Below are 12,192 nucleotides of genomic sequence, written 5' to 3' on the forward strand. Positions count from 1 at the left end.
TAACCCCTTTATTCATTTTCTTTGTCGGCGGGCAGGGCTTGGGCAAGGTTCATCAGCGTCACGGAAGGCGAATGGAAACGACAGCTGAAATGGTTTCGACCCAAGGTAAGTAATTAAGTAGTACTAGCTAGCTAGCTAGCTGCCATCTCTTTAATTATCATGCTTGATTAATTATTATCTGATCAAATTAAATTCCATTCTCGTAATAAAGGCCCTGAAGCAGGCGCAGGGGACTAATCTGTGTGCATTCTGCGTTTGCGAGAACATTCGCATGATGGCATCCGAAAGGAGCAGATCTCAAAGACAGGAATGGGTACGCTTGTCAGAACACTATTCACAATTTTTACACCATTATCGATATCTAGTCACACAACTAATACACATGCATATTAATCTCCTTCTTAACAGTTTAAAGAGGTGCGGGACAAGCTCCTAGAAACGGAGCGCGTAGAAGCACTTCAAGAGGAAATGGCGGGATTTTTTCTCGACCAGGTCATAAATCCGAAGGAAGAATACTATTACCCGCTACCGCCCCCATCGACCAGGTCATGAACCACTTCCAATTGTCATCGTGCTCCGAAGGCACCAATTAGGCTAATGCCACTGGCTCCGAAGGCAACATGCATATGTAGGAGAAATTGTATATAGCTATACACGTGTGTATGTGTGAATTAATATGGTGGTTTGTGAGACATTGATGATATATATATGATTGGTTCTACTAGAAATTCTATTTATATATATATATATATATATATGCATAACGTGTAGAATGTGTAGTATCGTAAAATACCAGCAAACGAAAAAGAATTAAAATGGAAAACACAAAATTAAATGAAAAAGAAATCATAAAACCAAAAAAACCCCAAACATTTTAGTACCGGTTGGTGTTACCAACCGGTACTAAAGGGCTCCCGGCCCCCAGAGTTGGCTCGTGCCACGTGGTTGTCCTTTAGCACCGGTTCGTGCTGAACCGGTACTAAAGGGGGGGGGGCTTTAGTGACCACACTTTAGTGCTGGTTATGGAACCGGCACTAAAGGGCCTTATGAACCGGTGCTATTGCCCGGTTCTGCACTAGTGAAAGAATCCCGCCAATTCCTCTTGATTTTCTCGTATGCGATCATGTGGTAGGAGTTCATCCCGCATCTGCCAGATCTAATTTAAAGAAGGGGGTCAATACATATATGAATGAAACTCAACACAAATGATGGTAATAAAATAAATTATGAATATTATTGTTTACGTACTTCATATTGTTTCTCGGAGTAGCCCCGCTGAGAGGTCACGTTGTAGATGAACTCGCAAACGTAGTATCCACAAAAATCATGTTGGGGAACGTAGTAATTTCAAAAAAATTCCTACGCACACACAAGATCATGGTAATGCATAGCAACGAGAGGGGAGAGTTTGGTCCATGTACCCTCGTAGACCGTAAGCGGAAGCATTATGACAACGCGGTTGATGTAGTCGTACGTCTTCACAATTGACCGATCCTCAGTACCGAACATACGACACCTCCGCGTTCAGCACATGTTCATCTCGGTGACGTCCCGCGAACTCACGATCCAGTAGAGCTTCGGGGAAGAGTTTCGTCAGCACGACGGTGTGGTGACGGTGTTGATGAAGCTACCGATGTAGGGCTTCGTCTAAGCACCGCTATGATATGACCGAGGTAGATTATGGTGGAGGGGGGCACCGCACACGGCTAAGAAAGATCAATGATCAACTTGTGTGTTCTAGGATGCCCCCTGCCCCCGTATATAAAGGAGCAACGGGGGAGGCCGGCCGGCCCTTGCAGGGCGCGCCAAGAGGAGGAGTCCTCCTCCTAGTAGGAGTAGGACTCCCCTTTCCTACTCCTACTAGGAGGGGGAAAGGAAGGAGGAGAGGGAGAAGGAAGGAGAGGGAGGAAAGGAGGAAAGGGGGCCGGCCCCCTAGTCCAATTCTGTTTGGGCTAGGGGGGCCGCGCACCCTGCCTTGTCCTGCCTCCTCTCTTCCACCACTTGGCCCATGAGGCCCTATACTTCTTCCCCCGTATTCCCGTAACTCCCGGCTACTCCGAAAAAATACCCGAATCACTCGAAACCTTTCCGATGTCCGAATATAGTCGTCCAATATGTCGATCTTTACGTCTCGACCATTTCGAGACTCCTTGTCATGTCCCTGATCTCATCCGGGACTCCGAACTACCTTCGGTATATCGAATCACATAAACTCATAATACCGAACGTTAAGCGTGCGGACCCTACGGGTTCAAGAACTATGTAGACATGACCGAGACTCATCTCCGGTCAATAACCAACAGCGGAACCTGGATGCTCATATTGGCTCCTACATATTCTACGAAGATCTTTATCGGTCAAACCGCATAACAACATACGTTGTTCACTTTGCCATCGGTATGTTACTTGCCCGAGATTCAATCGTCGGTGTCTCAATACATAGTTCATTCTCATTACCGGCAAGTCTCTTTACACGTTCCGTAATGCATCATCCCGCAACTAACTCATTAGTTGCATTGCTTGCAAGGCTTATAGTGATGTGCATTACCGAGAGGGCCCAGAGATACCTCTCCGACAACCGGAGTGACAAATCCTAATCTCGATCTATGCCAACTCAACAAGTACCATCGGAGACACCTGTAGAGCACCTTTATAATCACCCAGTTACATTGTGATGTCTGGTAGCACACAAAGTATTCCTCCAGTAATCGGGAGTTGCATAATCTCATAGTCATAGGAACATGTATAAGTCATGAAGAAAGCAATAGCAGTAAACTAAAAACGATCAAGTGCTAAGCTAATGGAATGGGTCAAGTCAATCACATCATTCTCCTAATGATGCGATCCCGTTTATCAAATGACAACTCATGTCCATGGTTAGGAAACATAACCATCTTTGATCAACGAGCTACTCAAGTAGAGGCATACTAGTGACACTTTGTTTGTCTGTGTATTCACACATGTATTATGTTTCCGGTTAATACAATTCTAGCATGAATAATAAACATTTATCATGATATAAAGAAATAAATAATATCTTTATTATTGCCTCTAGGGCATATTTCCTTCAAATCATTCCTGGCTTCCTGCCACAAGCACTTTATGAGAAATAGAGTTCAATCACACTGATAATTAAGCATGATAAATGGTATTGATGAAAATAGAATCAATGGAAGATGCGCGGAGGTAGTAGTACTTACTTTCGGGTGTGTAAATCGCAGCTCCCTCGGCAGTCCCGGAACAATTACAGTGAACTCTTTCCAAACCCTGCCAGAGAAAGAAATTAACTACTTAGGAAATGAACAAAGTTGCCGATATGGTGCGATAATGATCGATTGAACTTACTTCTGGAGCATTGCAGTCATGTCCGCATAGTCCTGGGGATCTTTTCCTCTCGAGTCTAAGACAGTTACTACTCCCCGGTCAAGGTTAATCTCTAGCAGAATAAAGTGGAAGCTGCGCACGCATGCGTAACTCATTAATTACATTACTATAACCTCAAGTAAGCGAAACCGAATATGCACACGACAGTAACACTCATAGGAAGTTGTAAGGAAAGAGTATTTTCCCTTTACTTTGATTCCGAAGCAACGATTGTAGCAAGTTGTCCTCAGTATCTGTGACTCTGTTTTTAACCGACCATTCATTTATCGCATTTTGGTTAATGAACCGAACGATCTTCAATCTGCATAATATAGTGAGGATAATTATATATACATGCAATGAAAGAGCTGAGCTATATATAGAGACTTAATTACTGAAGTAATACTTACAGACGGTAGCAAGTCATGAGTTGTTAGTCGAGGGCCAATTGATTGTATAACTGGAATAACTCCACAAATTCAATAGGCATCAGCTCAGTTCCAATGAGGTCGTGCTCCTCTTTAGTTCTCACCATCAAACTATCCTTCCCAGACTTGCTACAGGTTTTCATGTACCATTTATGCAATCTTCGCATCATCATTGTTAGAGACTTGCTAAAGGACCACATTTGGTCCCGGTTCCAGCCACTAACCGGGACTAAAGGTTGTGGGCCAGGAGCGAGACCAATTGGTCCCGGTTCGTGTCTGGAACCGGGATCAAAGGGGTCAGATGAACTAGGACCAATGGCCCCCGAGGCCCGGCCGGCGCCCTAGCCTCATGAACCAGGACTGATGCCCCCATTGGTCCCGGTTTGTTAGTGAACCGGGATTAATGCCCTTACCCAGGCCTCAACCAAAGCCTTGTTTTCTACTAGTGATGAAATCATTGGTGAAAGTTAAATCACGACATAAAAGACGATATATAAATAGGGACGGAGGGAGTAGTATATTATGATGTTAAGACCACGAGTATGTAAACCTACATGAGGTGATCTTCATAGCGACAATCCGGAATTTAATAAGCGGAATAATGTACATTTGCTTTCCATGCATCATCGACCCCTAGTTCTCGCCGATCAAGTGATCTTTGGGATGGGCGGAGGTCCTAAGGTCAGCGGGCGTGGGGTGGTGGTCTTTGCCGCTGGCCACGTCGGATTAGCTAATTCGGCGCCTGGATATCTACTCTGGATCTTCTTCTCGACTCCTGTTGGGTTGAGCCCCATGCCAATCTCATCTATATAGGTTTCGGTTCTTGGCTCGCTGCCGGATATGGAGCAGACGTAGGTTTGGTGGTATGGGATGGGGACCGGATGAAACCTTGGTTGGCTGGTCCAGCTTGGCATCGGCGGCGGCCCTCAAACGTCGTTTTCCTTCCTAGAGGCGAAGCCAAGGTCCCTCCTATCCACCTCCGAACACCTCTCAGACCAAAGTCCAAAATTTAGACTGGATTGCGCGGAGGCGGCGTCCTACGCATCGTAACCTCCATGGAGGTGCCGTCTTGGGAGGCTCAGATGTTTGGGGAGAGGTGCCACGGGTGGTGGGTTCTGCGTAGCTCCAGCAGTGGTGAAGGTGTGGAGGCTGGCAGGAGGAGCGGCGTTGTATCTGCCGCGTCGATGACAACGAGTATTGGTGGCATGATGCAGTTGGATCTCGGTGACGAATGTGGCTGGATAGACGAGCCCAGGGCGGTGGGGTTGTTTGGTGCCGTAGCGGCGTCGACAACTGCTAGACTGGGAAAGGTTGATGCGTTAGTATAGCTCTAAAGATGGATTGATGGCAGTTGGTGACGGCGGCCTGTGAGAGTGCGCCGGACCGGTGTGTGCCCCTTACCCGGTCAGTGCACGTACTGCTCTTTCCTAGGCAATCTTCTTTTACTGTAGCAGTGTCTGTGAACTAGGAATGCAGATTTGGTGAATATTTACATGAGAGGTTGCAAAATACCGGTACCCATTTACAAACATTGCATTGTTATATCGACGGGACAATGCTGTCGAAAGGCGACGATGTCGACAGTCGTACCCACCCAGCAATCTCTAGGCAAGGAGATCCGTTAAAGACGTGAAGCTAGGTAGCTAGTAACCCCTGCGTTGATTAACATCGATTGGGGTAAAACAAGCATCCATGCATGGATGGCAAGATCAAAACATGAGCAAAAGCAAAGATCATGTTCTGTCAGAAAAAAAGAGGAAGGACCAAGATAAACAACCCCTCCCATCCAATGGCTAGCTAATGAAAGACCCCCTACCTAGAGAGAGGCGAGAGAGAAGCACACATAGATCTGGAGAGAAGAAAACTAACAATAATGGTGCATGTGCTAGCTACCTTTATTCCCCAAAGGGGAGGGGGTCAGGAGGGGGGGTGAAGAAGCACAGCAAGAGGGGGAGGAGACTGGCCTGCCACCTAGGCATTGGAGAAAGCAAAGCAAAGGAAATGCCTGGCATGAAAGCGAGCCAAAGGTAGGGGGAGAATCAGATTCCCCTGAACATGCTGGCCATGGCCATGCTCGCGCGTACCAAGAATTCAGGCAGGATCTTGGACCATTCCAAACAAAACCCTAGCTAGCCAGCCAAAGCGACCCCTTTCGCTTTTTGTGCCAGTTTTGCCTCCCCACCCCACCCCACCCCACTGTGCTTTCGGGCACACCCCGGTATAATTCCTCCTCATCATCATGCATGCCCCTCTGCCTTGCCTAGCTTCTTTAGTCGTTTAAGCATGCATAGATGCTGTGATATACTATCGTCTACCGTGGTCGATCTGACCCGAACTTCCATGCAATATGCCATGAATAATATGCTCATCATGCGCCACATCCGTACATGGTTTTGTGAGCTGGCTAGCTGCTGCTAGTCCCATCGATCCGGCCGGTTGTGTACTTCTCCACCAATTTTCATGCACGATATATATTCAACCTATAAGGTCACCAATCATTGAACGTCTGCCAGCAACTGGTAATCAGATGAGAACAAGAAATCACTTTTGTTCACTCATGCCATGCGTCGTAATTTCAAAAATCACATATTTGTGCATTTTTTATAAAACTATTTGCACTTCATTTTTTTCTAGAAGAACCTCAATGCAGGGGCAGGAGTTATTCCTGCATTTTATTAAGAACAATAGAGATGGTCCAGTTTATAAGAAAAACCAGAAGAAAAAACCTAACATTCCCTGGTTAATTAGGGGAAACCGATTGAAAACCCAACAGAAAAACAGAAAAAGGCACCTAACGTTTGAACTCCTTTTTGCCTCTAACAAAGTCCATACGTTCACATACATAGCTGCTTATATGCTCTTGCCACTTTTTTGAGTTTGCATCATGCTCTCATGTGCTTGGGGATTCGATCACATGCCGGCCCTACTAGTATACAACTTCTCTTATCGACTTACCATTGGTTATTTAAGAGATACTTAATTTGCACAATCTTTCCATGGATTGCTAATTAATTTAGCATATCCCTTTGCACTGATAAATATTGCCATGACCATGCAAGTGTAAAGGACTACAAAGTTGTATGTATAATGTCATGGTCAACACATGCACTCGAGCTAGTATCTTTCTCTCGCTTTAAGTTGAATGTATCTACACACATACTTGTCGTTACATGCAACAGTAAAATATCAAAAGGAAGGGGGAATTACATTAAATTAAGCTATTTCCCTAATTCTCTGTTCTGAGTACCACCTTTTCACTAGTTAATTACTACAGAGCAAAATCACTACACCTTTTATTATAGAAATTAACAATACAACTAAGAACTTAGAGCATCTCTAACCGACCACCAATAACCGGTTAGAGTAGGTTAAATCTGTTTTTTCTCCTCTAACCGGGAACTGACCGAACCCCAAAATCCATTAGGGGAGGAATTTTGTTTTACTCTGAGCAGCCCAAGACTCTTAAATGTACTCAGCCGAGCGGTTGTGGAGTAAAAATCCTCCACCCCACTTCGCTCACCTCCTACCAGCCCTGCCATCCAATCCACGCCGCCGCGCCCCCACCATCACCCACATTCACTCAGCCACTGGCCCGCCACCAAAAATGGCCGGATCCACCCGCTACCACTCCCCGCCGCCCATCGCCAGCGCTCGGCCCGTGGATCCACGTCGCCATGAGCGTCGCTGTGTCGGCACATCCTGTCTCCCCGACCTGTCGCCTTCGCAGCCACAACCACTAAATTACATTAGCGTGTGGTAGCGCCAGTGGGGGACATGGGTCGCAGAGATATACAACTGTGACACCGGCAAACGGCATTTTCTTGGCTCCTTCCATTCTGCGGTGCAGGTGGTACTCACATACGACATCAAGTCGGTCCATCCCCACGGCGCCGCGGCCCGATGCAACTTCTCCCACGGCCTACCGCGGTTGGAGCCGGTCAACCCCCAGGTGGCTACCTGACGGGACATGCCGGAAGATCGTTACGCCTGCGAGTGTCTCAAGGTGGAGCAAGCTGGCGAGACTTACATGCTGGAGCTCGTGGCTACTGCCCGGAGCGCGTCTTGGCGGAGCACTGGTAGTACAAGTAGTATGGGGCCGGGATGACAGAGGTCATCGACCTCCCCAGTGACTCCAACAGCAATGAGGGCGGTGCTAGCGACGAGGGACATGGCCGTCTCATCGGAGGGCTCATCGAATCAGTGTGGGAAAGGATTGAGAACGAGACTAATAGTGAGTAGTTTAGTTAGTTTTTATGCAATCCTATTATAAATTTCATTTAGTTTATGTAAAATAGTTATATATTTCTATTTGGAATCAACTTTGTATGGTATCAAGTTTGAATCTAGTCTAAATTTGCATCGAATTTGTGTTGAATTTTTTTTACTCTGTTAAATTCAGTAGATCAGTTAGAGATAGCACTTGTTTAGAGGAGCAAATATCTTCCACTAAAGGATACTCGGCCATATCCTCCTCTAAATTTAAAGAGATCAGTTAGAGATGCTCTTAGCATATACATGATACATCCAACAACGACATGACACATCAGAATAACTTGCATGACTGAATACATAAGTGTATGTGTATGCCTTGTGCATTTTCAGACAAAACAATGAACCTCACCTTAACGGAGTACAACTTTCGATTGCAACAAACCAGCCCACGAAATTGAAAATGAAAAGGCCACATCTAAGACGATGGTCGATAGTCAACTGAGATTTTCTTAAGTTTCAACCTGTTTTACAAAATTGTTCATACAAATTTAAGAACATAGTCATTGCATTGTAGTATTTTGTTCATCTAGTGCAGAAAAAAAAGATGCATTGTTTATTCTCATAGCCAAAAAAGGTTAAATTTCTCACGCATCTCACAGTCATATTGACAGTTCTCAGCATCCGAGACTCAGTAAAACCGTTATGAAAAACCTTCACGCGAAGTAGATCAGATACAAAGAGACGAACCTGATATATAAATCATCAAGAGTTTAATGAAACTAGCACAATGTAAAAGTGGGACATTGGTACATACCCACAAGTTAAATGCATGATAAAATGTAATAAAACTCAATGGGAAAGATCCCAAAGAGCATGCATATGCAGGGCTACTAACAGACACTACACTTAGGTGCTAAGTATATTAAACAAGTAAACATAGTACTACAAATTAAGGCCATAGTGATCAAACACTTAACAGATAAAAGGTTAACATTCTTGTGTATGCATTGATATCCCCCCTCCTTAGAGATCTGGATCGACGAGATCGATCGAGTTCTTGTAACACATATTGTAGTGATGAAGATTTTATACATCCCCAGCCCCATTTCACCATGCATCAATCTAGGCTTGGAAGAACAAAGCTAGCTAGATCTAGCTAGCTAATTACCAGCTGCATTGCTAGTGCTGGAATAGAAATTGAAGCCGCCGCCATTGCCATTGACCACGTCCCCGTACATGCCCCTGCTGCTTGGGTAATCCTGCTGCTGCTGCTGCTGGTGGTAGTCCCTCTTGGCCGGCGGGTGGTGGAATTGCTGGTTTCCTCCATCATCGCCATTGCCGCCGCCGCCGCCGCTCTGTAGCCCTAGGTGGAACATGCCCTGCATCGCCGCCATTGTGGTGGGCATTGCTGAAGCCGGCGGCTGATTCCCGGACATCTGGTGATCCATGGCGTGCAGGAACGGGAAGCTCTGCATCTGCGCAGCCGCCCACTGCTCCATGCCGTTCCCGTTCCCCTGGTGGTGGTGGTGCTGCTGCTGGGCGCCACCGTCGGCCGCGTAGGCGCCACTGTCGGGGAAGAGCAGTCTGGCGGGGAAGCTGAAGGCCGCAGGCTCGCCGGGTCGAAGCTATCGGCGAACCGACTGCCGTGCGGCGGCGCGCTGCCGAACATGGAGTACTGCAGAGCGGGCGGCGCAGTGGCAGTGCCGGTGGTGCAAGCAGTGGTGCTGGGCGTCGTCGACGTCGCAGACGACGTCCCTGCCGCGGCGGATCCGGATCCAGCCGACCCGGCCTTGGGCTTGGCGCTGCGCTTGGCGTGGCGACGGTACCCGCCGCCGACGGGGACGTTGCGGAGCGCGCCGCCGCGGGTCCAGTAGCGACGGCAGGCCCGGCAGAAGTGGCGGGGCTGGGTGAGGGAGTAGTTGTTGAAGTAGCAGAACTTGGTGTTGGTGGAGTCGCAGCGTGGGCAGTTGAGCCCCGGCTCCGGCTGCGGCACCCGCGCCAGCCGCGCCCGCTCCGACATCGACATCGGCTTGTTGTTCCCGCCGCCAGCGCTGTCACCATCCCCACCGCCGCCCTCACCACCACCTCCTCCAGCCCCAGCCGTGGCCATTAATCCTTCCTGCTGACCATGATTGTTGTTGTTGCTGCCTCCTCCGTCTCCATGACCAGCAGGTGAAGGAGTAGTAGTGACATGAGTGTTACTGCCGATTTGCTGCAGCTGCAAATTAAGTGGTCAGGAATTAAGCATCAGCCAAGATGTGTATATGGAGTATATTCCAAGATACATAGTGCAGCAATCAGCAGAGGATGTATATCTGCCATCAGCAAACCCTAGCTTAGCTAGAACATATTCTCTCTCATTTTTTTTTCTTGTGTGAACAAAATCTTGAGAGACCAACTAATTGACCGCAAGGATGCATACCTGAAGCTGGTTATGGTTGGTATTCCAGCAGCTTGATGAATCGAGGAAGGCAGGAGGGAAGATCATGGCCGGCGATCTAGACTTTTAGAGAGAGTTGTTGGGAGAGGAGAGAGGTGTTTGGGCGGCTGGCTGGGCTGGAGGTTGGAGAGAAGAGATAGTGGGAGGAAGAGACTTGGCAGCTGCGGCAGCTGGGGAAATCAAAGGGAATCAGAGTACTAGTACCAAGGAAAGGAATGGAATGGAAGCTAGAGGAGACAGGAGGGTCTAGCTCTTGACTGCTTTGAGAGGGAGCGAGAGCTACCCAAGAGGAGAGAGAAAAAGGAGAGAGAGCCAGGTAGCAGCACAACCAAGAGATGAGAGAGAAGGGTCTCTCTCTCTCTAGTTTGTGGCGATTTGGAGGAGGGAGAGCACATCATCTTGTTGTTGTTTTCCTTTATTTACACACTTTTGCTTTTTCCATGGTGAGTGCTGATGGGGCTGAGATGGCTACCCATGCTACCTTGCTGATGGATGCAGTGTTGCTAGCTACAGTTGCAATAATTAATTAATGTAGTACTGATTAGCTAGTTTGCTATAGTTGATTTGCAGCCGCATAATAGTCAATACCAGCCCATAGAGTTAAATAATGCTACTAGTGTTTTAGTAATTTTGTTTCACTTTTGAGACTCCAAGTTCAACCAACCTAAAAAACCAATAAGGATTTTTGCGGGAACAATGGTGGATTGCAGTCCTAAGCCAAAGAAAAAATAAAAAAAAAATTCATACACTTTCGATACTTGGATTACACCAAAAGAAAATCACAGCTTTGAAATTTTTCCTAGTAGTTTTCAAGCAAACCAACATCTCATGGAGAAGTTCACTTCAATTTTGAATGCAGCATACATGCGTTTTCTTCCAATGAAGCAACCATTTAATCTCAAAATTCTTGCATTATTATTATGTGCTTTCCTATTTCCATGTTTTCGTAATCCCACGGTTCCATGGAGGCCCTATAATGTGGGAGCTTAGTCCAATTTTAATGTTGAGATGTCGATGTCCTAAAGGAAAAAGAGACCATGCTCTATTGGTTGAGTTTATTTGTGATTATATAGTCGAATATATATATGGATTGATGATTTGACCACCGACATAGTGAAAGCGGCATGACTAGTGACGTGCAATTGTTTTGCAAACAAGCGAACAGAGGCAAAGAACATAATACAAAAAAAAAATTAGGATAATATAGGAACGTGAATAAGTTTAGAAGTATTAAATTGAGAAATCGTAAAAAACTCATAAATAAATTATGAATATTTATTAATATTATTTTGAGAGCATTTTTAAGTATACTTCAAACAATTCCAGATTTTGCAAAAGTTATTTAGAATATTTCAGGGTTTATGAAATTTTGTAATTTTATTTCTTCTACTTGCACACTAAATGTTTAATAGAGCATATACATAGAAGACAAGGAGATATTAAATCAAGATGTAACACTTGAATGTTTTGTTGGCCATAGTATTTACGTAAAACAATTAATTCTAGGGAAATTAAGGAGATAAGCAGAATTAATAAAATCAATTTTATGGATTTCATCAATATTGCAAGATAATGCATAGGTACAAATTGGCCTTAGCTGCCCGAATAAAGAGTGTACCACCTATTTATATTGAACTTTTTTACTTCGTGATAACTCATCTTGATGTAAAGATATATGTTGTTTCTATTAATATTATTTATTCAACATACCAGCCTAAATATTACTATAGATATAATAAGAAAAACGAA

The 12,192-nt window shown here is 45.6% G+C and overlaps 1 pseudogene; it reads right to left on the minus strand.

Moving 5' to 3' along the window:
* Positions 1-8,940: 8,940 nt before the first annotated feature.
* Positions 8,941-10,788, minus strand: LOC125546369 (annotated as a pseudogene).
* Positions 10,789-12,192: the final 1,404 nt, after the last annotated feature.

This window comes from Triticum urartu, chromosome 3, assembly GCF_003073215.2.
Source record: "Triticum urartu cultivar G1812 chromosome 3, Tu2.1, whole genome shotgun sequence".
In the NCBI taxonomy this organism is placed as follows: domain Eukaryota; kingdom Viridiplantae; phylum Streptophyta; class Magnoliopsida; order Poales; family Poaceae; genus Triticum; species Triticum urartu.